Raw genomic sequence first — 27,459 nt, forward strand, 5'->3', positions numbered from 1 at the left:
AGCTGGAAAACTAAGCTGGGACCCTCCTCCTCTGTCTTCCTTGTGTAGCTCTGTCAGGCACATTGGGAATTTGTCTTGGCCGGGGAGGTCACCAACAGCCTGGAGTTTCTACTGAGTGCTTCTGAATCATCACCCGTCAGGGCTGAGAGAAGGCACGGGCTGAATCGCAGCACCGTTTCTCCATCTCCTCTTAGGCAGCACCCTGGAAGGGGGATGCAAGCAGATAGGAGTGCTGAGGGCCGCTTTCTGCAACCAGCGGGGTCCCTAACGAATGACTGCACTGGGTGGGGCTTCGATGGCCCACCTCTAAGGCTCTAAGGCTTGCCAGGTGTGACAGACAGGACAGGAGAAATCCAGTGTGTGGCAGTTCATGATCCCAGCTTTGTTTCTTCTTCAGGAATTGCTTCAGCCTCAGTAAGAACGAATCGCTGCTTGCAGGCTCAGCGTTATTTCCCACAGCATACAGTCGGTTTTGTGTCGCGCATCAGGACCTATGAAGGAAGGAGGAGATGGGGCGAGTCCCTCACCCAGCTGAATCAAAGGCCCCCCCCCGCTGCGTGAGGCCTGCATCACACCCTTCTTGTTCAGAAGTTGGCCCTGAAAGCCTGACAGAGGGGGGAAGAAATCCTCTCTGGCTCTTTGTGGTAGGGTGGGATAGGAGGGTGATGTCTCCTGTTACCCTGCTGCCTTTTGTTCTGTTTTTTTAAGGTGCACGACATCTTGGTAGCTTTCTGCTTGAACCGTGGTTTTCCAGGCTTGCCCAAGAGCGAAGGATTTGAGATCTTTGAAAATCGCATTCGTGTTGTACTTGTGCCGCGGGCAAACCAGAATCCTCCTGTGAGCCTCTGCCGTTCTCTCTTCTACTGCTTAGCAGAGGGGCAGAAATGAATCGGGCCAGGCCAAATGGAGGATTTAACCCTTTTTAGGTGTGCCTCGGTGAGGCTCCCACGCGTCAGGAAAAGAAGGAATGATGTGGAAATAGGCACTTGGAGAACTGGAAACCACTGTGGCATTGGCCTAATGCCGTAAACCAGGTTCTGCTATTTCAGACTCTAACTCCTGCTTCCTAGACAGACGAGCAAGCATGGTCTCCCCGCATAGATACGTGTCTGGGCACTCGGATTTTGCATGAAGACAGCTGGGAGGACAGGACAGATGTAAACGTCTGATCTGCTCTGTCTTACAGGTTGTAACTAATGATTACGATGCACGTCGCAGTGGCACCGTGCCGGGAAGGTCAGGGGAGCGGTGCAGGCACACGGCCGGGCCGAGCGAGGCGCTGGCTGGCATCGCAGTTGCTCCTCGCGCGGGGTTTTTGTTGATCTCCTCCTGGCAAAAGGAGTTTTCTTAGCACCTTGTTCTCGCACCTGCAGGTCTCTTCATTTGACAGCCTGGAAGAGGAATACGCAGCCAGGGTGGGTAGCTGCACTTCCAGCGCACTTGCTGCATCTGTTTGTGGCAGTACATAAAAAGATCGCAGTGCGCAGACTGTTAATTTTTAAGATTGCCCAAGTGCTCTGCAGAATTTTCCGCCACTGATGGGTTAGTATTGTGGTAGTTGTGCAACTGAAGTACCTTGGGCGAGTAGCGTGTGGGAAGTGAAACCAAAGGCATTATATCGGATCACAGCTACAAGGATCATCTTTGAGCCTGATGTTTGTGTTCTCTCTAAAACATGGCATTTAAATAAAAACCTGGGTTGCCGTCTTCTAAACTGGATCCAGGTGCAATGCTGATTTGACTGAGCGTATCTTTTCATCTCCACGATGGCTCTCCCCACGCTTACGTCTACGCTTATCGAGGCGATGATGCTCCGCTGGTCGCCGTAGCTGCCAGCCTCCCCGCACGCAGCCCCGCTGCGTGTCCCCGAGGCTGGGGGAGGGCTTGGGTGGCTCTGATGAACTTGGGCTGGGGGCCCTGGAGCCCCGAGGCACACGAGGTGCAGCGGGGTGCCTCGGCAGAGGAGCTGCTGGGTTTGCTGGCATGCTTTGGCTGGCGCTGGGGGAGGCAACAGCCTGCTTGTGAGGGTGTGGGGTGCAGAGAGACAGAGGGCAAAACCCCTCCCCTGAGGTCAGTGACTGCCATGCAAGGGTGGGTTTATTTTACCGAGCGCTGCCAGGTGCGGTCGCCATCTCATCTGACCTCCATGAATTATTTGTTACTTGAATCTTTCTGTCAAGAAAATAATGCAGGGGATCGAAATAAAATGCAGCCTTGTGGTAAAGATTACAAAAGTGTGAAGCTATAGGGACAGAACTGCGTGATTTCCGAATCACGGGGTGACTCTGGAGAGGAAAACAGTGACTGAGGATGGGGCTGGGTGGTGCAACCACTCCACCAAGGACTCGCTCCGCGGCCTGAGCCAAATCGCTCACTGCTTGCCTCTGTTTCTACGCTTCAAGTATGTGCCCCACTGCAGCGGGAATTAATCATTTATTTGCACGCGATGCGCAGCAGATTCTGGGTACTACCGCTAACGAAGAGCGGACGTGATTAGCTGCTTATTTTGCAGTACTGAAAGTCGATGTGTAAAGCGCTCCAAATTCAGAGTGCCTTACGTACGTCGCTACAATGCTGTCCCTGTTTTATTACTGCACGTACACGCGGGCTTCTCCGATAGCGCGAGAACGAGGACCGCAGTGCTCAACATTTGCAGATTTTAGTCACAGTACTACCTCATCGGCTTTTTAGACAGTATACGTTGTGTTGTCCAGAAAAGGCAGTAGAACTTCACGTCAGGTCAAGGGGTAACTTCAGAGTAGGACCCTCCATCAGACACAGCTCAAGTGGTAACTTCAGAGTAGGGACCTCTGTTAGACATAGCACAAGGGGTAACTTCAGAGCAGGAACCTCCATCAGGTATAGCTCAAGGGGTAACTTCAGAGTAGGGATCTCCATCAGACATAGCTCAAGGGGTAACTTCAGAGTAGGGACCTCTGTCAGACATCATGGCGAATTTAATTAAACCAAAAGGCCAGTACTCGTCTCGCTTTTCTCCAGCCGCAGCTGAACTACTCGAGGCTGGTGGCTGCAGGCTTGCCGAGGCGGCGGGTGCAGCGACGGGCGCCTGCTCCGCTTCCCGGTGCGGTGGCTCTGTGGATCTCCCAGAGGAAGGCTCGGGCCGGTGCGGGGGTCCTGCGGGAGGGCCGCGTTGGGCCTGGGCCCGGTTCCCCCCGGTCCCCTCAGGCACCGCCGCGAGGAAGCCCAGTCCCCTCAGCGAAAGCGAGGCGCGGCGCGGTAACGGGCACTCCCGTCCCCTTCCCCGGTCCCTGCGGAGCCCCAGGCCGGGCGGCCAGCCCCGCTCCCCCCGCAGCCCGGCCTGGCGCCCGTCTTCCCGCCCCGCCGCTGCCCTCTCCCTCACGGCCCCGGCGTCGCGCGGCGGCAGGTGAGGCCCCGCCGGCGGTCACGCGCCCTTTATGCCCGGCGGCGGCGCGGCGCGCGCGCTCCCGCCGAGCGGGGTTGTGGGGGGGGCGGGGGGGGTGGGGAGGAACGGTCGCCGGTCCCGCGGCTGAGGGAACAATGGCGGCGGCAGCGCTCCCCGGCACCTCCTGAATGGGCGCGGGCGGCCGGGGCGGGAGCGGCCGCGGCGGAGGAGGCGGCGGCGGCGGCAGCGAGGGGCGGGGGCCGGCGCGCGGGGGGCGGGCGCGTCCACCTGCGCGCGCCGGGGCCCCGGGCGCATGGAGCAGCGCTGAGCGCCGCCGCCGCAGCCGCCGCCGCTGCCGACACCGCCTGGCGGGCGGGGGGACCCCCCGGCCCCGCGCGGCCGCCTCCCTCGCGGGCCCGGCGCTGAGGTGAGTCCCGTCGTCCCCCTCCCGGGAGAGCGGCGTGAGGCGAGCGGCGGCGGCGGAGGAGGAGGCCGGGGGGGTGGTGGTGAGGGGTGGGGGGGATGCCGATGGCGGAGGCCTGCGGGGAAGTTGTGCGGTGGCGGCGGAAGGCGCTGGGCCGCGGGGTGTGTATCGTGTGTGTGCCCCCCCCCCCCCGGGCAGGTGCCGCGCTGGGCGGTGGCACCGCCCCGCAGGGCCCCGGGATGGGGGGGGGAGCGGGTTCCAACCCCCCCCCCCCCCCGTCCGGCCCCACGGCCCTTCCCCGCATCCCTCACGGCCCGGCGGGGCTGGCTGGCGGCCGGGGGGGCCGGGGGGGCCGCGCTGGCTTCAGCCTCGGCCAGAACAAAAAATAAATAAATAAATAAATAAAGGAGATGGGGGGGGGGATTTTTATTTTTAAAAAAAAACACCCAAAAACCCGCCCTAGCGCTGGGAGTAACTGTCATTCCGCCCATTAAACTGGGGAACCGGCTAATCGAATGGAGCCGGCTCATTGTCTGCAACTCTATCCCAGCGCAAAATGCGGCTGTGAATATCATTAGCCATCTGTCTGGCGGGCGGCGGAGAGCTGGCTTCGGGCGGGGGGGGGGGGCGTGTGTGGTATGTATTTATTTATTTATTCATTTTTAAATTTTTATTCCGGTCTCTCTTCATTTCCGAACCGCCCGCGGTAGCGCGTTTGGCTTACCGAGCTTAAGATGTGACCGGTGTGTGCGCGGCTGGTGCCGAAACAGGGAAAGGGGAGGGTGGTGGTGGGGGAAAAACCATGGAACCCTCCCAACTGAGCCGCGCTGCTCGCCGCCGGTGCGGTTGGTGATGGATCAACCCAAACAAGCCGTAACGGGACCGGCGATGCAGGCGAAGGTTATGACGCGTTTTCTCTCGGCGATGCTCTCCGGCTTTTCGCCTCCCGCTCGGAAGGAGCGCGGGATGGGTGAGTATTTGGGAGATTCGTGGGTGGATGCGTGCGGCCGGAGGAGAGCAGTTGCGCCTGTACGAGCCGGGGCCTGGGTGAGCCTCTTGCGTGAAAACAAAACGGCTCTGTGGTTCTTAAATCTTCCCCGAGGTTTTCTCCCGCTTCCGCTCGGCGGTTTGCTGCCCCGCGCCAGCCCCTGCGGCCAAACCGGCTTCGCCTGAAACCTCCGTGCAGCCGTCAACATCCTGGTATTCCGCTGTGCGTTCTGGGTGTTGGAGGTACCTGCTGTTCTCGCCGGAGCGGCGTGGTAATGCGGTAACCGCTGTGCCCACGGCGCGGAGTCGGCTGGAAGTGAATCCTGCCTGTGCCTGTACGCGTGCCGGGGCCGCTCGGTTTGGGGTGGTTTTTTTTCGGTTTAGGTGAGGGAATACAGAGACTAAAAAAGATAACGGCAGTGCTCAAGCAGGTAGGGTGCGATTTGGAGTCACTTCAGCGAACACCCCGTGCAAGGCTGCGTTTGTTAAAGCACGCGAGCTGTGCAGAAGGCAGCAGTCCTTAGTGAATCACTTCTTAAAAACAAATACTTGACAAAAGCTAAACGGATAACAATTATGTAAGCCCGTAGTAGGTTTTGATGTGTGTCAAGTCTGTTAAATAAATCAACCTGTTCAGTGAATAAATCTGCTATGCACCAATGCTTTGTTATTTTTTTAAGAGAATAGACCTGGCTGTGTATTTAAGATGCTTCTCCCGTGCGTGGGAGCCTTAGGGCCGAGTCCCGTAGCTGCCAGTGACAGAAGGCAAATCCGTGGGGAGGGTGGGGTGCGGGAGCACAGGGAGGGAGGGGGCACGCCGTATAATAAGGTGGATATTAAAAACACACAAAGATGCGCGTAAGGAATCCTAGTGATAAAATTCTCACTGATCCGTGCCTTGATGGAGTATTTGCTTTGCAGTGGCAATGGCCCGTACAAAGCTACATTGATTTAGCTTTCTCTGTTCGCGATGGCAGTTCTGGTGAATAATTATTTTCCCAAAAGCCCTAACTAAGGGAAGAAAGAGAGTCCCTGCTTGGCCTACACAGTAGTACAGTATCTTTGAAAGCGTGTATCCGGCTGCAAATAAAGAGAGCCAGTTCAAGTGTTACTACACTCAGCAGAAATAAAAGGGAGGCAGAAAAGGGGAGCAAGCAGCCGGCTTCCCCGGGCGCCTTGTCCCCCTTTCCCTCCCCGCACCTCACCCGGCACTTTGCCCTGGGGGGAGGGGAGGGGGGGGTTGTGGTTTGGTTTTTCCTTTTTTGTGTTTGCTATTGCCTTTTGGAGGCGAGGCTCTGGCAGCCTGTTTAAATGTTGTGTTCTGAATCATGAGGAGTCTCTTTCAAATTAATTAAAAAAAAAAGGGGGGGGGCAGATTTTGGCTGGTGCGTTTTTAACGTCTGTAGCTGGTAGAGGGGCAGAGAGTAGGGCTGCATGGGGCAGTGCTTCGATGGCGACCTCCTCTTTTGAGAGGTGATGCCTGGTGGATGTTTTTGTGATCGATCACGTGTGTATCTTTTCCCGTCTTTGGAAAGAAACGTGTGAAAGGACTTAAATGTGCTTGCAGGACTGAGGAGGAGACAGGTGAGGCTTGGCGAGAAAGCGTTCCCGAACAAAGGCGTCCGACTCTTGGGTTGGCGTCCTGGGTGCAGGACGCGACTGTCGGTGCGAGGTGCAGCAGCTCTTCTCAGGTAGAATCATGGAATGGTGAGATAACAAGGCTTTTCCATCACAGAGTAAGAACAACCGACCATGCCGCTTTTCCCGAGCACCACAGCGAACCGTCCCCTTAGAGTTTATGCCGTGTCGCAAACAAAAAGCGACGTTAGGAAGTCATCTTTTCCTTGGGCAGAATCCAGGGAGGAGAGCCGTGGGTACTCTCGCCCTCGCGTCGGGGCTCGGCAGATGCTGCCGTGCTTGGGTTTGTGTTTGGCCCTGAGAGAGGCGGGTAGTCTGGATGTTAAACAGAGTGAAATTGCTATTGCTGCTCAGTAATGGCAATTTTTGGTCTGTGAGGGAGTTTAAAAAAAATATTTTGAGAATTGGGAGACAAATAATTTTTACATAATCCACCTGTTACGGTCAAAGTCCTCTGTTTTCACCTGGGGGAGGATTGCACTTTTTTATTTTCATGCTAGATCTTTGTGTACTTTTATCCCTGCTTGAGCTGGCTTTATAATCATTACCTATGCATACAGTCAGGTGCTTGACGAGCCTGATTTTGTGGAAGCTGCCAGCAGTGAGTAAATGAGCCATGTGGCATAAAACCGAGCAAACCATGGTTTGTCGGTAACTTGCTCTCCCCTCCTTCCTTCGAGTTGGTTGTACGCACCCGTGCCGTACGGGTTGATTTGTTACCCATATGCAGTGCGAGAGGCTTGGTGGGATCTCAGCCCTTTGATTTCAGGGTGCCATTACAACGAAACCTTAAATAATTACTGCGTGTTACGTTGTTGTGTCGAAAGCGGGGAGGTTACAGATGCTGAAGATGGTTAACTGGCTTAAGCAGCCGGGCGCTGGGCGTGGGTTTTGCCTGAAGGACGCACGAATCGAGGATAAGCTGTCCCGCTGTCGGGAAGTCTGGGTACTGTCGGTTCCCTGCCTGTGGGGATGAGGAAAAATTGGAGGTATTTGGTAAAGCTGAGCCGGAATGAAGTTTGCGGGAGGAGCTGTCAGTTCTGCAAAGCAGCGTTGAACCCGGCCGCAAGCCTTATCCTCAGCAAAGTCGTCTTAGGAACAGCGAGAGAAGGTGGTTTTGGTTCAGGAGTGCTTTGGACGGCGAGGCGGTAGCGCTGGGTAGATTTTGTTTGCAGTTCAGGGGAGTAGCATGTAATCTGTGTAATGCTGCTTTTGTGTGCCTCTCTTGCAAATTGATGTCTGGGGAATGACATGTAGCAAAGGCTCTAGACCAGCAGGTCTCTGATATTTTTGTAGTAATGTCTTTTTATTCAAAGCAGGTGTCATGGAGATCTTTCATCCCAGGATTTCTTTCATCCCTGGCGTTTGTTAGCTTGTGTTAAAACTTTAAATCTCGAGAATTTCTTGTGTACGGAAGGTGTTCTCGCATTGCTTTCACGTGGGCTGAGCCGGATGATTAGGCAGTCTCCAAACAGTGATATGAGCTGGATCCGTCCCTGCGTCAGCCCTGGGAATAACGCAGGGATGTGACCCAATGCCCCCAGGTCGCGGGACGGGTCTGTGCTGGAGGACGCTGGGTAGGGAGGTCTGGGATGGGGAGTCTTGTCCCCGGGGCAAAGTTTTTTTTCTGACCCTTAAGTATTCAGAAGGTGATTTATGCCCAGTGATGTGAGCTCATATTTGCAGTCTGGTTTTAACAAAGCTCTGGAAATGCTTTTTACTCCAAGATGCCTAATTTGCTTAATTTATCCAAGCTCTCGTCTCTTTAGTCTTCCATGATAGAAAATTCTGCTGGCTAATTGTTTCCTTTCACTGATCCTGTATTTCTCTTTTCGTTTTGTGTTGTTTGTGCCGTGTGCTTGGGGCGTGGGTGGATGCGTCACTAGAAGTTTCTGATCGATCTCCTTGTCCACATCTACTGCCGTTGCCCCTTGGGGGAGGGTATCACTGTCGTGTGCTGGACCAGAAGGGCTGGCTTGCTTCTGGCTGGACCCCAGCTGATTCGTTTACCCAATCAGTTTTAACACCTTTCTGCATGGTCATTACCATTGCTGTGATCATTGACTGCAAACAGCTGTTGTTATCCCTAGGCACGAGACCCAGAGCGTCTCTGTCCTAAGAGGCCAGGAGAGCTTGAGGTCAGACTTCTGGATGTCACCTTGCACAGCCTTGCGATGCCAGTCCTTGGTGTGCCATCGAAGCTGGCAGGAACGGCAGAGGTTGTACGCTTGGCCTCAACCCTGGTTGGGTTTTTTGCCAATTTATCAGCTTTCTCACCTGGCTTACGTAGAGCCTCTGTTGTGCAGAGCGGCTCCTCATGCGCGGGTTGCTGATTCATGGTGTGAAGGTCGTCCTCACTGCTTTGTCGTGTTCGCTGCTGTTGTCTGAAGCTGTTACACGCTTCTCTACTGAGTCAGTTTGCGAGGGGAGTGCCAGGATTTCTAAAATAAAACAGAATAGTTGAGGCAATTTCTACCTCCCCTCTCCCCCCAGGTAAGGGGCTCCTCAAGTACTGAAACTCAAGCGTCGTCACGGGGCTTTTCCTGGCATGCCGAAACTAGTGAGAAGGTGGCTGATGCTCCATGACTGTTGCGTTTTTGAGGGCATGCGGACTTCCAGATGGAGGTTATCAGAAAGATCAAGCTCTTGTGAATCATACAGGATGTGGCTAGACTTGCAGGAGTGCTGGGACGTGGCTGGTGGGCTGCAGGGTACCGCTGGGCACGGAGCACTCCTGGGAAGCTGCCCGGTCATTCCATCGCCAACGTGAGACCTGGGCTCTTCAGAGGGCTGGCGCACAGACCCCAGTGCTTTCTCAGTCCCGTTCCAGGTCAGGTCTCTGCTGTGCTAGGGAACTGCCTTTGGAGCCGCGTCCTTAGCAAAAAATCAGATTCCTTTCCTCACGCTTGGGAGGTTTTGATTGTGAGTTACAGCGCAGATGAACCGAATGTAGAAAAGACAAGCTCTGTGGATGGATTTTGTTTCCTGTACAATGTCCCAATGAATGACTGGAGTCTTTGATGGAGAAAAGAAGCTGAAGCCTTATGAAGGGCCTGTTTATTGGCATTAATTATTTTTTATTAGTTACAGCATCTGTAGTCCGTTGGCAGTAGAAGAGCCCAAAGTAAGAATACTAAATCTTCAGAAGTTTTTCAAAGCTTGCATTTTTCATAAGAAGCTTGTGAAGCTTCAAATCTAAAGCTTCCAAAGCCTTTTTTTTTATTCTTCAGAAGTGCCACTGAAGCTCTTTTTTTAATTTTTAGTATTTTAGCTGAAACTATAAGTTTAATACATCAAAAAAAAAAAAAAGTTCTTTCCCATCCATTGCATTGGCCCGAGTTGTCAGGTCTCTCGCTGGGTCCGCTAGGTCCTCTGCAAGCATCAACCGTACGCTGCAGACCTGGTGTGTACCCTCTGCTACCCATTTACTGTCCTTTTTCCCCTCTGGTGAGGGCTTTGCTCGGTGGCTGGTAGCAGGCCGAAGCACATGCTGCCATGAAAGGTGCGTTTGTTTGCACCCGGCCAGCTGGGACACTGCTTGACCTTCACAGTTGTTGAATAACTTCAGAGAAATGTTAACTGCTTCACGAAGCCAGGGTTGTGGGTGAGAGTTTAACAAGCGCAGCGCGAATCGGGTGTCTCCCTGGCCAGCTAGCAGTCCTTTTTCCCCTCTAGCCCACAAGGTTGTGTTTTAATACTCTGAATATGAATTGAAGGTGCGTGCTGGTGTTTCAGTGGCAACACGGATGGGTGCTGGGGCTTGTTTCATATTGCTCCAGGGAAGGGGGCGATTGGTACTCTTGGCTCTCTCTGAACCTCAAAGGTAAAAATGAAAATTACCTTTTTTCAGGGTGGACGCTTTTCTCATTTGTGTGAAGAAAACTGTTGGGGAGTGGGATTATTTTAGCTACAGAAAGTTTTGGGGTTTTTTTGAATGTTTTGCTTACATTACATGAACAAGTTGACTTCCTTGATAGCTGTGCCATTAGCGTGGAAAGATGGGTAGAATTTTCGGGAAGATCAGAAGGGAAAGTCTGCTGCTGACCACAATTTTTCAGCTCATATTAAAGCAAACAAGCAAGCCCCTATCTTCTTGACATCGCTGGCTCTGTAGGGAGCAACACGCAATAATTTCCCATGGTTTGTTTATGGCTGTATCTGAGGAAATCCACTATATCAAAATCACCTGTCCATATAGTGGCTTGTCTTAGATTCTTTGTGTGTGTGATATATTAATTTTGAAGTACATTGAGCAGACGTTGATGGCTTGTGCAGAAATACAGCAGATTAGGATACAAGCAGCATGGCTGACGTATAATACTGGAAATTAGGGCCATTACTAGCCCACGGTGCCTACGAGTTTATCTGAAGCAGAGGAGCCGCGTGGTGTTAACCCAGCCAGGCACGGCAAATGCAGAGAAACCCCTCAGCTGAAACCTCCCGCAGAAAAAATAATTTCTCCTAACCCAGCAGCCTTCACTTACTTAATTGTCTTATTTGTCTGGTTAGTTTATCATGTGATGGAGAGTTTGTACTGCAGTAAAAACAGTTTCATTTATTGTGCCTGTTTCTTTCCTTAATTTGTGCTGATTCCTAGCCTGCTTCTTTCTGGGTGTGAACTGGGCCTGTCCTCGCCGCGGCAGTTACAAGTGCCGGCTGCTCTGAACGTGAGTGGGAGGCTAGGCAACGCGCTCCCTTTCCAAGCAGCGTTTGGTTTGAACGGGTGAGCTTTTTGGTTGGTTTGATCGCTCGGTCTCAGGGGTTGTTGCTGCCTTAGGCAACGCCAGGTTATGTTTTGGGGTTTACCTTCAGGTTGTAGTTTATGTCCGTATAAAGTGTCAGGCTAAGGGCCACGTGCCACTTACAGTTCCCCCTGCTTCTGTAGAGGGTTGCTGCAGACCTGGTGCTTAATGCTCGGCAGGGGATTGTGCGGATGTTACCCTGCTGAAGCATTTCTGGCTTTGGAGGAAAGATGGGTACTGGTTATGATGCAGAGCTGAGCGTGGTGTTAGTTTGCAACTGGTGCCTTGGCTGTTAGATGGTTACTGGTGTGTGGAGTTACTGATTCTGTGTTTGGCAAACCCTGGTGTCCCAGTCCCTCTTTGGTTTTTTTTCCCCTGTTTGTGACATCCTCCTTTCCTCGCTTGTTTACGACGTTTACCTCTATATGCACAATCTGCCAGCACGTGTGCTGCATTCCCTCACTGCAGATACTAGGACGAGTTGAAGACTTCCTAAAGGTTGCTTCAGGATGAATTTGGAAGCATCTTGGATTAACTTTTCAGCTGCTGCAGGAAGTCTGTCGGTGGTCTGGAGGGGAAGTTCTACAGCACGAGTGGCTTGAGACTGTGAGCAAAATCGCAAGTGCAGGCTTCTCCTTGGGGCGTTCAACCCCAACCCTCTCAACGCCAATGGAAGAGCCAAGAGCAGGAGTGGAGGAAGATGGCCCCTGGGGAGGGGTGGGTGGTGACGCTGGAGCGACATAGCAAGGGTGACATTTTGGTGTCAGTGAAGGGGAGAAGAAGAAAATGCCGCTTCGATTGCGCTTTGAAAGCTGTTTGTCCAGCGTGGTGTGGAAAAGTCTTCATCTACGTTGTGATCAATAAGTTTGTGCACGGTGGAGTCCAAATGTCGTATCAGAAATCCTTAATGATTGTGTGGTGCCTTAACCCCTATGCTTTCACGTGAAGTTTATTTCCCTCACTACAGCCTGCAATAAACATAAAATATATGAAGTCTGCAGCTGACAGTGCCAGCTATGAGTTCTCACCCTGCGCTCTGTGGGCTGATGTTGAAACAAAAGGAGGTGTAAGGGTAGGCAATATTGTATTCTGCTGTTCGGTTAGGCCTGAGCGTTTGCTGAAGGGGCTGCGTTAAATCACACCTGAATTCACGAGTGTTGGTAAATGAAGAGCCAAGGTGAAAACTTGAAGTGTAGCTCACTGTTTAGTCAGTATTTTGGTAATTTAGTTAGTCCCTTCAGTACCGCCCATGTGTTTACGGGTAAAGCAGTACCGTGTGGTGGTAGCTCCTAAACTTGATCACTGTGGCTGAAGCGTTTCTTTCTGGGGCAATATATGGGCTGCTTCACTAACAAGAGGGTAGTGGAGGGGTTGGGATGAGCGTTTCCAGATCTGCTGGTGGTTACGCAGGGTGGTCCTCGTAGCCCTGTGCTATCAAATGCTTTCACAGCCTGCTCTGTCTCTGCTTGAACGACTTCTGTGCATTGCATGGTAATGGAAGTCACAAGAATTTGTTTGATGTTATTTATTCAAATCTGGAAAGGATGGTTGTGCAAAGACCAAAGAAAAATGGTTTTAGTCTGACAAATGCCAAGGGTTTTTGTTTTGTTTTTAAAGCCCAAACAAACCCTTTGGGATCCTTGGCTGGGTATATAATAGCATGAAATACACCATTTCTTTCATTCTGCTCCCTAAAATCTAATTCTTTACGCATTTAAAGTGGGAGTTGAGGCAAAAAGGGTTTAGCTCTGTTGACCTATATTTATGAAAAGCGAAGGCTTGCTAAGTGTTGCAAGAAAATATATAGTGCTGTTTGTATACTCTGATGAAATAGATACACATACTAAAAACACTTTGGGGATTCTTCATCTTCTTACTGAATGTTTAAGCCCTTTCCAGCCAGATTCAACCCGTCCGTGCTGTCCGTAGCATGTGTATTCGGACTGCCCGTTAATAGCCGTGAAACATCGATGAAGAGGGGCAGCAGAACAGGGAGTTTAAAATGAACAAGGGAGAGAGGGAGTACCGAAAGCCTCCCTGATGTCAAGGGGTAAAGGTGAACTTTTTTTTTTCTTTTTTTTTGTAATTCGGCCCCCTCTGTATGAAGTGCAGCTTAATGGTGATCATGCTGCTTGTTGCATAACTGTGGCACAGACGTTATTTTTTGTTGTAATGTTGCCTGACATATTTAAAAAGGAAAGGGAGGAAGGGAATTTATACCCTTTGGAGATGAATATGTGGAGCCTGTTAGTCTTAAAAAAGTGTGAAGAGCTTGTTAGAGCCGAAGCTGGCACATCTCTGAAAGGCTGCTCTGTGGAGTGGAGCTCTTCAGATAACGGATGAGTGTTGCATCTTCTGGAGTTTGTTGTGTGCGTTACCAGATAGCCTGAAATCAGAGCTCGGTGGAGTGCTTGCACGCTTTGTGTTGAGGACATGCTTAAACATTTTGTGGAACTGCGACCAAATCTGAACGTGTATTCAATAAAATAGGGTGTTGTCCAAAGTGGAGTTTCGCAGGAGAATCGGCATCGGTGCTTAGAGTTAGGGGGCGTGAAGATGAGACACAGCACTCCGCGTGGGCAGTACTGAATGTTTAGGTGTTTATATTACTGCAGCTGGAAACAAAACCCTTAAAGTTGCTTTCCTAGGAAGGTTTGACTGAGCAAATACAGTGGGTTTCAGTGGAAAGGAAAAATTACATGCTGGCCTGCCATTTCCTGGTGGAACAGGCACGAGAACATAAAGCCATCTCCTCTGGGCATTTCCAACAACGTTAGAACTTTTAAAATAGTAGAAATGCAAAGAAGTAGAGATGAAAATCATAGATGCCGTGTTTATTTATGTATAATTACCAAATGCTTGACTTTTCAGATCAGCCCAGTGTGCCTTGATTCACAAAGTGTTTGCGTGGTAAGCACTGGATGAAGCTGCACAGCCCACCTCTCCTGGCTGCGCAGGGGAGCTGACGGAGGAACTGACAGCCGGCTAGAGATGCGCTCGCGGAAGGAACCTGGGAACCTTGGCTTCCCGGCCCTCGTTTGTGCCTGTGTGCGGGCAATAGGAGAATGGTTTAGTGATAAATCGAGAAGGGGGAAAGAGGAGGGAAAAGGGGGAAGTGACACCTGCTGTCACTGAGCGTCTGTGTGAACTCTGGGATTAAAGAGTACTCAAATGATTCATTTAAAAGAACTTGTGAAAAGAACAGGTGAACAGTTATGAAAACAAACAGAAGGAAACCTGAGAGTGTTTTTTACTTGTTTCTGCCTAGGGCAAAACATTTCAGTTTGATTTTTATTTTGCTTTTGTTCTCCTTTGCCCTTCCCCCCAGCTGGATTACCTACTACAGGAAACAACGAATTAGGCAAAATAAATCTGAAATTATAGTTGCAGAAGGCAGGAGCTGCGGTGTGAGAGCAGGATTACGCACAGGCTCGGGTGTAAATCTTACGGCAGTCCTTGTGCTTGGCACTTTCTTCAGGAAGAAGCAGGGGGGCTGTGACTTGGTGCCCAGCTCCTGCAGCCGGGCTTTCGAGGCCCATTTCTCCTTGCCGCCTTGTCGGTGCTGGGCATCGACACTGCCATCCGGGGTGGGAGCGGGGGCCTCTTGCCGGCCTGCCTCGCTCCATCAGAGGCAAGGCTTCCTCGGCTGGCAGGCAGACAAAGCTCCTCCGGGGCCTGGAAATCCTCTCCCTTTCCAGTGACACTCGTGCAATGTTTAGTGTGTGTCACTCTGAAAACTTCCTCTTCTGGCTGGAAAAGAAATGGAAGGAAAATATTGGTCTAAAATAGAAGGTTCGTGCTGATGCAAGCTGTGTTTACTTTGAAAATTCAGTTTATTAAACCCAAGGCTGCAGAACTCCAGGGATCAGTGATGCTGTCTGAACATCACCTTACGCACCGCACAAGCAATTTTTCAAAATTACTTTTTTAATTAAAAGTTGTATCGGTTTAATGCGAGTTAAAGGAAAGTTCACAGGCTTAGTGTTGCCTAAAACATGCCACAGATTTGGAAAAAACCTTTTTCTGCCTTTTTAAGTTTATCCAAAATAGTGAATATGCATGCAAAGAGAGGGGGATCTCCTTCTGGGCTTTACGTCTGAGGGATTGCAGGGTAAAGGTATTTATTGATTATCAGTCGAGCTCTGCTTCTGTTACCCTCGGAAGGAGCTGCACAGAAGCTGAGTCGGAATATGAGCATAAGGAAAACAAGGAGGACTTGAGGTACAGCAGAGGAGAGTCAATACAGACCTTATTTAAATGTCAGCTGCCTGGAAGAGCTCTGCTCAAAAGCTGTAAGGAGAGATTAGGTCTAAGACATAATGCATGAGTGTGTGAGGAAGGGAGGAAAGATTGCTGAGCAAGTCAGGTGCTGTGGGGAATGCGTGTGAGAGGAATATATTAAGGAGGAGGAAGGAAGAAGAAACTGATGATGGAAAATTACATCTGACAATTAGTTTTGAGCAACTAATTGGAGAAGCACGTGGCTTTTGGACATGGGAAGACGGTGATCGTAGCTGGTGGGCGATCTGATCCATTTTAACGGTGTTATTCATCAGCACAGTTGACAGGGATAAGCAACACTCATTACAAATCTGTTTACTACATTTATATATTGTATTTATTTTCTGAATGTATGTGCAGAGTAGAGTGTCTCTGTAAGCATCAGACTTCTGGAATTTGAATCGCGTTGGCTAAGTAAAGTCAATAGGCCAGAGTTGTAATTGTGTGGCATTTGTCAACATAAGTGGATTTACATTTGGGGAGAGCTCGAGCCAAAAAAAATCACTGTTTTGTAGATGAATAGCCTTATTCTGAATTCCATGGTCATTTTTATTTTGGGAAGTTAGCCACTAATTATGTGTTGTAATAAGAAGTAGTTGTATTACAGTCATGCCTGAAGTGAAATTAGGTTGAGCACTCTTGTATGAGAAACATTATTGGAGTCAGCCTCCAAATTTTAAACCCAAACCAAGTTACCCATAGGCTTTGTTGGTGGCATAAGGAGAACATTGAGAGCGTTGCAGTTGGTGTGAAGTCTCTGGTGGAGGCCTGTGTCCTTCTGGTCTGTTTGATCCATGGCTGAGGAGCGCTGCCGGTTCGGGCGGTGATGCTGAGCTCCAGCGCAGCAGCACATTTGCTGTTGCTGGGGGGTTAGGAGTTTGTCTCACGATGGTGAACGATGGCCTCATCCGAGACTTTCAGTCCCCCTTGGCCGTGTAACAGCGGTGTGGTACACTGGGTCATGAAGTCCTCAGCGTTTAGGCAGGACAGGGGTGAGAAAGATGGCGTGCACCCCGCTGCGCTGCAGCCCACTGCAACCTGGCCAAGTTTTCCTCTTTTTTTGTCTGCCTCTTGCCTAATTCTGGATGGAGTTCAATGTCTTTGTCTTCAAGGAAGCAAGTGCAATGTGCGTATGATAGCTGAAAGTCCTAACAAGTCTTCAAGGTCCGGACTGTAGAGGCAGCGTTGCTTCCTTGGCACAGCGAAACCTTCTAGTCGTCATCCACTCTGTTGAAAAAACTGTGTCTTGGGGCAAAGGCTTGCTCAGGACGGTAGGACCGCGAACATGGGAACAAAGAACAGCTACGCAACGAATGCTGGTTTGGATGAGGCGTGTTTCTCTGCCTTTGCCCTCTAGCATAAACGTGTAGCAACATGTATGCTAGTATTTGTGTTCTTATCGGTCGCACCTTACGGTCTTGTTGTGCCACACTGCAAACACATATTTATTAAAAAGCATCACAACTGTTGCACATGCTTCGCTCCTGCAGAGAGGATGAGAGAACAAACACCGTATGACGAGCATTATTTGCGTTGTTTAGTGCTCTTCTGAGCAGAAGAACTCATTTACGCTAGAAGATATTTTGCTGTCTGGAAGAGAAGATGACCAAACAGGCTGAGCTGGGCAGGCAAATATTCAACGGGTAGATGGGATCTGAACCTATGCTCTGTAGCAGTGGGCTTAAGCTGCTGTCTTCCTCTCTGGCATTAGCTTTTATTTTCCAAAATGCGTTGTGGCAGTAGAATGGTTGACGAGGGAAGTAGGTTCACATTTGAAGCGCACAGGAGGTATCACTTGGTGGTCTGAGCACAAGCCAACAAATGGGGTTCCAGCCCTAGCACCAACGTTGACTTCTGTCTTGGCTGTATGACAGTGCTGACATTTATCTGCCCTGCTCGCCCCACTTGTTTAATGGGATTATTAATATGGATGCGTTTGCTTCCCAGGAGTCTTGTGAAAATTAGTTAAGGCTTGAAAAGTGTGTAGAAGTCGTCTCTCAGTGCTGAGCATTATTACAACTACTGCTTTAAAAACACTTTTCTATTTCTTCTAGCAAAAATATTTCCTCTTCTGCTGGAGTTTACTCCTCACGTTTTTTTGTGCCGCTTGTGTGCGGTATCCCTAGGCTCTTTCAGGATACCTCCTTTTTTTGTAAAACATTATATTTTATCCTGTATTTGAGATTCAGATTTTCAATGTATATGTTATTACACAAAATGTGACTAGGAGGCAGAAAGCCTTATGCTGATGAAACTTCATGGTTGCTGCTTTCCCATCTGAGCAATGGCTGTGGGTCATGTATGCATTGACACATATTTGCAGTGCTACTCCATCGCAGCTATTTAAAGAAGGTGTTTAGACCGGGAGGGATCCTTACAGCTCTTAGAATGTTAGCTGCGTCTTCAGAGAAAGCTGAGGAGCAGACAGGCTAACAGGAGGGCAGGGGGATGGACGTGGAGGTGGGAGATGAGACCTTGAGACAGAAATAGTGCCCTTGTCTCCAGTGCTGAGACGGAGTGGTGACCGCAGGCAGGTTCTTTGAGGACGAGTAGCTCCAGTGCGACTGCAGGTGAACGGAGCCTTTTGGACCAGCCAACTGTTAGACCTTCTCAAGTGAAACAGACCCTGCATGTTTCAAACGGCGTACTCTTAAGTGCTGAAAAAATAAGACAACCTTTCAAAGTTTGGCCTGTAAAACTTTCTTCCCTTTTATATGAGATAGAGGAGCTATCATGCTTAATTTAAGGGTTTGTGATACTCTTCTGAAGATTGCTATTCCAGTAAAAGGTGGAGAGATCTTTCTGCAGATTACTGTTGGCCAGGACTGATTTCTTGTCAAAAAATGACCTCTTTTAGCAGTTTCTTCAAAAAGCATCTGGGGAGCCAGTTGAACCTAAACTGAGAGGGGGTAGAGTTAAGAAGAACGCTTTCTGTAGCGTTTAAGCTAGACGTGTCTTGGAGGGGATCCTTCCGAGTGTCGATCTGGGTTGGCTGTAGGTGGTATTGAAATCCTCGAATGTGACTGGAAGTTGGATTGAAGATGAAGGGAGAGAACAAGGAGATTAATATCAGGAGGAGTGAAGAATTTACTCTTGCAGGGCGAGAAAACACCGTGCCTTCTCCCTCACAGCCCTCACCTAAAATGTTCATATTCCTTTCCCCTCGTGACTTTTCCATCCTTTACTTCCTGTCTTTCTGCTCTTTATCAAAAGGTGCAGCCCCTGAAGGTTATCTTGCTTTTGGTGTCCGAGTTCACACAGAGAACGAGACGAAACAAGGCAAACTTGGTTCTGATAGCTCTCTTCTAATTCTGCTGCATAATGGAGATGAGCAGTACTTACATAACAATATCCTGGGATGTTAATAGATTTAATAACCCAGAAAGGTGGGAAGAGGTTCTGAATTACCTATAAAATGGCATCTAACTAATGAAGTTTACGGGAAGCTCATCTCTTTGAAGAAGAGTCAGATGGTAGGCGCAAGACTTCTGCATATGCGCAGAAGAGAAAACGAAGCTGCCTGTCCTAATCGGAATAAATCTCCCATTAAACAGAAGTTCTAAGGTGCTGCTGGATTATGCCAGTTTTACATGGGCTTCCAGTTAAACTGCTGTAGAAATGTAGACAACACGGACTTCTTGAGATTTAATTTATTTTTTCCAAGTGTAGATATGTACCAGTCTTGGGGATTATAACTCTGTATGTGCCCAGTGAAAACAATCAGTTCATTAATGCTGTTTTGTTAGACCTTGCCCCCCTCTTGCCATGGTGATAAGGGACCTTAATTAGATCCCAGAACAAATGCTAGAGAGCTTGACAAAAAGGAGAAACATGGGGAGGGGGTGGAGAAATACTGAGATGCTGTTAGCAGATATATGCAGAGCGCTGTATCCTGCAGAGGAGAGACCGTGTTTTATTGAAAACACAGGTTTTCTTTCCCCAGAACAAAGCGTGTGCTGGTAGGCTGTAAGCATCCGCGGACAGCATGTAGAATCGGTGTTGGCAGCTTTATGTATGTCGGATCGTGCTCCTAGGTGTGGGCACCCGTCCGTCTGCCGAGGAGACCGGACGAGGAGAGCGCTGCCGACGGAGTGGTAATCACGAATTAAAAATGTATTCTTAAATCTGTTCTGGATGCTGATGATGTTCCCTGATGGGAAGTGGCCAAATCCTTGGGCTGATTCATATCTTCGTATGTTAAGAAAATATGTTGGTGTGGGGAGGAGTGGAAAGGGAGGAGGAGGATAAGAATTCAGAGGATTTTCATGAACACCATTGGCAGAGAGCACGTAAATGCAAGGGGGGGGAATTATGAAGCTAAACAATGAAAAGAAAGGCTGGCAAATAATGTTAGCTTGAAAAAGGAAGGGAGTTTTCTGTAAGGAGGAGATCTCCATGTGAATTCAGAAAAGCAAATGTGCAGAAACACAGGCATTAGAAACTATAACATTGCATTTTTAGTAAGAAATGTTGGCTGCTTCTGGTTGGTTTCTGATTATGGGTGTTCAGGTTACACCTTCAAAACTCCCTGTGCTATCGTTCGAGGTAGAATATTAACTTCAGGTTAGAATCTCAGCTTTTTATTAACTGCATTTCCAGTTTCAAATTGGAGGGCTGTGGCTATCAGCTCTCATACCTTTGTCTCTGGTCTTAAATCTATGTGCTGCCTGTAGAGTTGTACTTCATAATTATTCCTCGCTTAAATTACCTTTCAGTAAGCTAAAATAAGATTATCTCCTCAAGCCTGTTATACAAAGTGTGTTTTCCAGGTCATAAGACAGTTGTTCTCTGAGCAACTAATTTATTAAATTTATGTTTCTTCAAATTTATTTTTTATTTTCATGTCAGATTTTCTGTATCACAACATACACATTTTGGTGCACAGGTGAAGATGTTTCAAGTGAAATTTATTGCATTACAAGCTGACACATAAAAGGCAAGCGTGTTGTCGAGGTCTGTCAGGCAGTTTAACGTCTGGAATTGGATATCTGTCTAGCCAAATATTTTAGAAACTTTTAAGTAAGAACCAGGTGTAATTCCTATCTTTTTAAAAATATGCCTCTAGAAAGCATACATCAAAACTGCCAACACACTAGTAAATACATCATAAAGCAAATCCAGATGCCTTTTTATTTGCTAAGCCCAGGGTAAGTTGCATGGAACAAAAGGATTTTGGTTTTGGTAGTTTGTGCAGATTCCTTCTGAGTTGCTTGGCTTTGGACAGGGCTTTGGTTATGCAGACTAAGAAAGCTCAGGGTATCATGGTGTTGGCTCTGCTACAGCTGGGTGTAACAGCGATGCAGCGGATTCATTTTAACAGAGGTAACTTTGTTTTTCCAGAAATGGAAACTATTTAACGTTTACTAGGTATGTGACTTCTTAGGTTTTCTTGTTCTTTCACTATTTCTGTTTCCAGTGCCCCTATTCAGGGTTTTCATTCACGGGTAACACAATCTCCTGTACAGTTCTTGCTGTTCTTCGAAAACCCTGGATTTAATTATTTTTTGAATTTACCTAGAGAACATGACGGCCTTAGATCTCCCGGACTGTCCAATATTAGTTTCTGTTGTGCGAGAACATCAAACAGCCTTCTTACTGGTATGGAATGGAAACTGAGGTGGTGCAGTTTAGGTTTTCCAGTTTTCCTTCGTGGGCTGAGAGTCACTGGTTCGAGCTTAAAGAAGTCATTGTGAAGGCAACAGCAGGGTTATAGAGACAATTTCATGGACACTCAGTGGAAAGGGGTTGCAGATACATACATATAAGGTGCCTGTAGTTTAAGTAACATTAATAAAATAAGAAATAAAGGTAAATAAGGGGGAGGAGACGTGAATTTTCAAGTGGATGGGCTGAAGGAGTGAGGATGGCTCAGCAGCAGTACCACTGCCTGCCACTTGATGGGAGTTCACTGTATGCTGGTGACGAGGTTTCCCTGCTCTGTGTACCTGTGGTCCACAAAATTATTGTCAGAGAAATGTTACTGCAGAAAAGAAATCCATAAACTCATGCTTCGGTAGATTATAGCTTTGGTAGTAGTAAATAATACCATTAAGATCAGCACTTTTCAGACAGATGCTTCAGGAGCAGTGAATATGAGCGTCTGCCCCTCCTCAGCAGGCTGGTGCCTACAGAATTCAATGGAAGGTCTCTGTGGGACTGCTGGTGAAGGCTGAGTGTGGTGACACCAGAACAGCACGTTTGGAAGTGGTCTTTGTTGTTTTTAAAGCTGCGCGGATTGCTTCCATGCAGTACGTGGTTCGGCAGCTTGTCGTTCTGGGGGAGCAAAGGCAGGCAGAGGACAAGCCAATTACATCATTTAATATTGAGTTGAACTCGCTTATGTTCTGAAATTTGAAAGGAATAAAATGAATATTTCCATCTACATTGTTAGTCCACAGTAAATTAGTAAAATTGGTGCTTGGTAATGTAATATTTTGGTTTTCTTTCAATTTCAAATCTGTTTTATAAATACAAAGCAAAGGTACAGTGTCAAAAGAAATGCAGAAATCCAGGACGAGTGCCCCTTGGAAATACGTGTTATTCATGCAATTTGTGTACGGTGTTCACTTACAGAATGACTTTAACCCCTGGCAGGGAGAGCTGCACTGCACACTAAAACCTTTGCTTGAAAAGGTCTCTTCTGTCGTGACTTTTGTTATTTCACAAAATTCGTAGTTCGACTCCGCTGAAATCATCCGGCCTCCTTCGCTGGGCAGCCCTGTGCCCTGGCTCGCGATTCACTGATGGCTTGGGTTGAAGTCGCCTTTGGCCCGCTGGCAGGCTCCCGTCGGAGCAGGAACTGCTCGTGCCAGCTATTAAATAGCATAATGGGGTGATCCAGGGGATTTAGTCCTAAATAATGATTTTTTCTTTTTTTAACCTGTCATTCCTAGTGGTTGTAGATGTTTCTTATCTAAGAAGTTTTGTGTTTGTCTTCTACTAAGTCAAACTGTTGTGGGAGAATTTTTAAAATTACTGTTTGAAGCTGGGATTTTGAGTTAGAACTGGAAGTTTTGTCTGCTTTGCAGACAAGGACAGCAGCAGCACGTGGAAGGTGCAATGGCTTGCTGAAGACACCTCCGACTGAAGGAGTTAAGCTGATGAAACCTCTCTTTAATCCTTCCTCTGGTTTCTACCTACCTCAATTAATGAGCTGTTACTGGGGAGCTCTATGAAACTGTGTGTGTAAACAGTATATATTATGAAAACATTAAAGACCTCGTTTGTAGGTCTGACTGCAGAGCTGGGAGAGCCCCGCTTGAGCCAGTTCCCTTCTGTGGTTCCCAGTTACTTCCCACACCAGAGCTCTGCGTGTTGTTCGTGGGTCTCTCCTGCGTACAAATACCAGGTCTGCAGGGTATTTTATTTAATATAGAAATATATATGATATATAGAACTGCAGGGTATTTTATTTAATATATATTACTGCAGGGTAACAATATGAGACATGAAGGAGGTACGATTATTTTTCCAGCTCAGAGCAGGTGTCTGCATCTTTTCCGTGGATAGTTGGCTTCGTGTGCAGGCTTCATGGCAGGCAAGTATTTTGATGGAGGGTGGCTCCTCCTCCACTGCCTTCTGGTTGCAGCGAATAGTGCGGCTTAGTTACAGGGGTACGCGGTTCTCTGTCGCACGCGAACAGGCTGTGTTTGTGTCACTGCTGGCGGAGCGGTGGGTGGGGCGATGCGGCTGTAAAAGCAGCGCGGTGACGGTGCGGCCACACCAGCAGAGATGCATCTGGAGAAAGCCCTCGGTGACCTACTGTCTGCTTTTACAGTTTCTCCAGAGCCGATTATTGAAGCTGTACATTAAAAAACAAAACCCTAATTAAGGATTATGTGGGTTGAACAGTGTATTTGCAGCGAGTCTGTTCAAGGTCTTGATTCGACAGCTCAGGTGCATTCTCTCCCGAGAGTCTCAAAACGTATCTGAAGTATGTCCAGGAACATGACTGTAAGAGCAGGCATCGAGGGCGTATGGAGATGATACACAGCTCATTGAATTCTGGATCAGCAATTCTAATCAGAGTGCGAAGTCGCGTGCCAGATGTGTGTGTTTGACCCGGACGGTCGGGGTTCGGGAGCACGTGCTGGGTTTCCGGGTGAGAGCGCAGCCCTCGGGCTCGAGGCCCTGCCGTGAGGTTGCAGCCAGCGTTTGTGTCAGGGCAGGAGGATCAACCGCTCGTCTTCTGCAGCGGTACATCTATTCCTTTCTTCTTTCCACCCCTCCTGCGCAGAAACGTAGTCCAGCAAGAAAATTTTGGATGATACGCTGTGCCTGAAGGGAGAGCTGGAGATGCCGGGGACATCACGCTGCCATCTCCGAGAACGACGGCTCTGGCCTGGGATGCTCTTCGGCAGCGATGTCTCCCGAGTATCATGGTGTAGGTGTCAGCATCTGGCAAGGCCAGCGTTGCACAGGCAGCAGCGCCGCTTTTAAGGAGAAGCGAAGCTGGCGGTTGTGATTGTCACGGGCTCATTGCACAGCCTGGTAAACACGGGCCCAGCTCCAACGTTTGTCCCATTACCGGGAGAGCGTGGGTATCGGCTCGGGGCTGGATGACCATGCTGGCTGGTGATGGTCCTGGCAGGAAAGCCTGGGCACTGCCTGTCTGTCTGATTTGTCTCCCCGGCTTCCCCTGCCCTGCGTCTGGTGCGTTTCTGGCACGGGGGCTGCATCTCAAACTGCGGGTGGTAACTGGGAGCAGGGATGCACGAGCTGGCGAGGCGCTGGCAGTGACCCCGGGGCTGAGGAGCCGAGCACAGTCATGCAGGCAGAACTCTCGCCAGACCGTTTGACTGCTTGCAGTGCCCTTTCACGGAAGGCAGTAGCCTGTAATGTTGGCGTACCCTAAAACTGCTTATGGTCTGGCTCTTTCATTGTACAACTACCCGGAGTTTGTTGTTGGTTTAAGCAGATAATGCAGTCAAACCAGTAAGTGCGCACAAATGTTCAAGAAATTGAATTAGCAAGCTAAAAGTGATGGTATGGAAGGGGGAAGGAGGGAATAAAAGGATAAGCCTTTGTAAAAAGCTTGATTGTGAGCAATTTGTAAGCAGATGTTTGGAGTATCTCTGGAAAGTTTCTCATTTGCTCTTCCTTCTAGTTAATGACAAAATAACAACACAACTTCCAAGTCTGTTATGAAGAAACTCCCATGCACTTTGCGTCATAAAATTCTTTTTGCAGTATGTAGAAATCTAACACAGGAACATCACATGTCTGTGTAACTGGGTGCAAGTGCTAAAGGCTCTTGCTATCCATCAATTTTAGCCAGTTTCTCTGCAAAAGCAACGGCTGTGGCCTTGTTCCATCCTGGTGATGTTCTTTAACAAAGCATTTAATCCTGTTTGCACAGAAGGTAGAGCTGAGAGAAGGAACTTAATGGCCCCGTTGTGTAAAGGTGCTGTAGGCGCTGGGTTCCCAAGGATGTCAGTAAGGGTGATGAGGATCAGGCAGCGATGGTTAGTTAATCTAGCAAAAAAAGCTCGCGTGCCTATATCGAATCATGTAGTTCAACCAGGTTCCCTGTGCAGCTGCTCGGAGATCAACCCGTTCCTTGGAACAGGACCAGGTGGATGCTCATCCATGAATTAGTGTTGAAGTGATTTTGTTTATTGTACTTTCCATGAAACCTGAAGAAGCGCAAACTGGTTTCTCTGGTCCATTTAAAATTGCGTGTACACTTACAACGTCCTTACAGTTTTCTGCTGTCGCATGCCAACCTCTGAGCTCTGCCAATCAGCGCAGGTTACGTTCGCTGGCGGCTCCCGGCAGCTTTGTAGCCCTCCGTCTGCGGGTGCGCTCGCTGGGATGTGAGGGGGTGACATGGCTAACCTGCCGTACACCAGCGTGTCCGCGGGGAGCACTGGGCTGGTGCTTGACCCCGGGATTGCGGGAGCGTCTCGGCGTGAATGAGGTGGTCATTAATCAAGGCTGGGGTTTCCTCTACTCAATTAAAGCTAATTAGGACTTGCTAAAAATATGCATTTCAAATGGCCTAGTTAAACTGTTAGCCTGTAACTAAGACCTAAAGTTTTGCTTATTCTTGTCAAAGTGGGAAAAGATGTTTCTGGTACGTGGTGGTGTTATTTTTGGGAAACACGTAGTTCCAGGGCAGCTTGCCCTACAAGCTAGTGGAATGAGAAGGAATGAGAATCCCACTTTTGCCGCCTTGGATGCAACAGAGACCGACCTTACCTCCAAATCCACGGGGTAAATTTGCATCAGGCCTTTCCCTCTTCCTAAACTCCCCACTGTGGTTTTAAGTACAGGCATGCAGTGTTCTTGATGTCTGTCCTAACGCTGTGTAGCATTTCTGTCAAATATAAAACACCTTGTGACACTTGCCATTTCTTTCTACCTGTACGACCTCTGGCATAACGCCAAAGCTCTGGAAAAGGAGATTTTCAGTAATGGCTAGAGGCATGAAGGGCACAAATACCATGGAGTATCAGTGGGGTTGATGCTCCTAAGTTGCTATAACTGCTTTTGAAAGTCAGATCCAAAATGTATCATTAAAAGCAAGATATGCTGCTAATGTTTTTTAAAGCAGATGTGTGGCAGAAACGAACAATAAAATGTAAGGTGCTTTATAATGTTATTCTTGTGGAAGAATTGTTAAACACATAATTACTACAAACAACTGAATTTTGGAGCGCTTGCTTGTCAGGATTGCAGTTCGGTGTGTTGATATTCATCCAGCTCTAGAGAGAAACCAAGGGACTGAGATTTCAGAGCAGAACTCCTTTACTCCGTTGTTAATCAAGAAGAAATTTCTGTATATTCCTACTGAGACAAGAAAATATCCCCAGTTTCCAAGAAATGTTCTAGTACACTGATTGTTAAATGTAAATGAGACCCTGTCATTAAAATCCATAGATTCACAGTGCTAAATGACAAATTGCATTTACCACATCGCTTAATACACCGTTCTTTTATTTTAATATCTTGAAGGTTTGTTACTGCTCAGCGGTGTCTGTGAAGTTTTCTGGTGGTTTCGGCTAGGGGCTTTTCATTTTCCCCCGACCCCTGAATCTCCTGAAGGCGGGAGATGGGCCGTTACTCTACGAACAGATTCCTCCTGCTTTGCTTTCCACGGTACCCAAACTGTCTCTTTTTTAGATGCGCCACATGTTCTACAAATGCACCCTTTTGCCCTCCTTCCTTATTGGTGCCCGACTGCATTTCAGCATTGTATGCCTATTAATTAGCTATTAATTTCTGAATTCTCTTTCCGAAGAGGTGGTTATTCCTTTGGGAATCATCTCCAGCCTCTGCTTGAGCTGCTAGCCCATCGCAACGCTGCGTATTTATGGGGCTGGGCACTCCTATTAGTGATTGTAGTTACGTATTTAAACATACTTCACATAAGTAATTATGTTTCATGGCCTGTAGCCAAATTGACTAATTCTGCTTCCTCGAAGCTCCAGAAAAATATACATATTTAGAACTTGGCTAAAAACTTCCCTTTAGCTACTCCATGACATTTCCCAAAGGGCAGGCTGTTCTAAGTGGGCAAATGAAGGTGTTTCAACATGAGAAAATCTCGAACTGAGTTTTCCCATCTGTCTCCTCCTTTTTTTGAGCCTGTCTCTGGTGGCAGCCGCACCCTGTTCCAGGCGAGGGGGCTTGTTTTGCGTGGACGTGCTCGTTGGGCTCCTTCCAATGCAGAAGACCTGTCGTAAATAAGCTACTCAGGTCTCTGCTTTTTTGAAAACTCACCGCACAGAGCGAAAGAGTGGGCCGGCTCACTGTGGTATCACAGCGGAGAGGCGATGCGGACCAAGTCTGGGCTCGGTCGCTGCGCTGGAACGGGGGAATTGAAAGGAAGTGGCTGGATTGACAAAGGACGCCAGTTATAGTTGCTGGGTTTTATTTGTGGCAGAGCCGATGACAGGCAGGCAGTTGTCAAAAAGAAGGAGACGCTGGGCAGAAATTTTTCCTTGTGTTGAGCTTTGTGTGGCGGTGTCATCGTGATTTGCAAGTTCCGCGTCCCCTCCGAAACATTCCTTGCTGACAAA

General features: G+C 48.7%; 1 protein-coding gene across 5 annotated transcripts in view; it reads left to right on the plus strand.

Moving 5' to 3' along the window:
• Positions 1–3,703: 3,703 nt before the first annotated feature.
• Positions 3,704–27,459, plus strand: part of NEXMIF (neurite extension and migration factor) — a 174,299-nt gene continuing 150,543 nt past the window's right edge. For 4 of the 5 annotated variants that reach the window (XM_075435824.1, XM_075435819.1, XM_075435822.1 and 1 more), the window contains exon 1: positions 3,704–3,791. The gene's annotated coding sequence lies outside the window, so the exon portion shown is untranslated. Of the gene's footprint in view, positions 3,792–4,583; positions 4,759–27,459 lie in introns of those variants that run through there. The other variant, XM_075435820.1, reaches the window with a different exon arrangement.

Source organism: Opisthocomus hoazin, chromosome 14 (assembly GCF_030867145.1).
Source record: "Opisthocomus hoazin isolate bOpiHoa1 chromosome 14, bOpiHoa1.hap1, whole genome shotgun sequence".
Classification (NCBI taxonomy): domain Eukaryota; kingdom Metazoa; phylum Chordata; class Aves; order Opisthocomiformes; family Opisthocomidae; genus Opisthocomus; species Opisthocomus hoazin.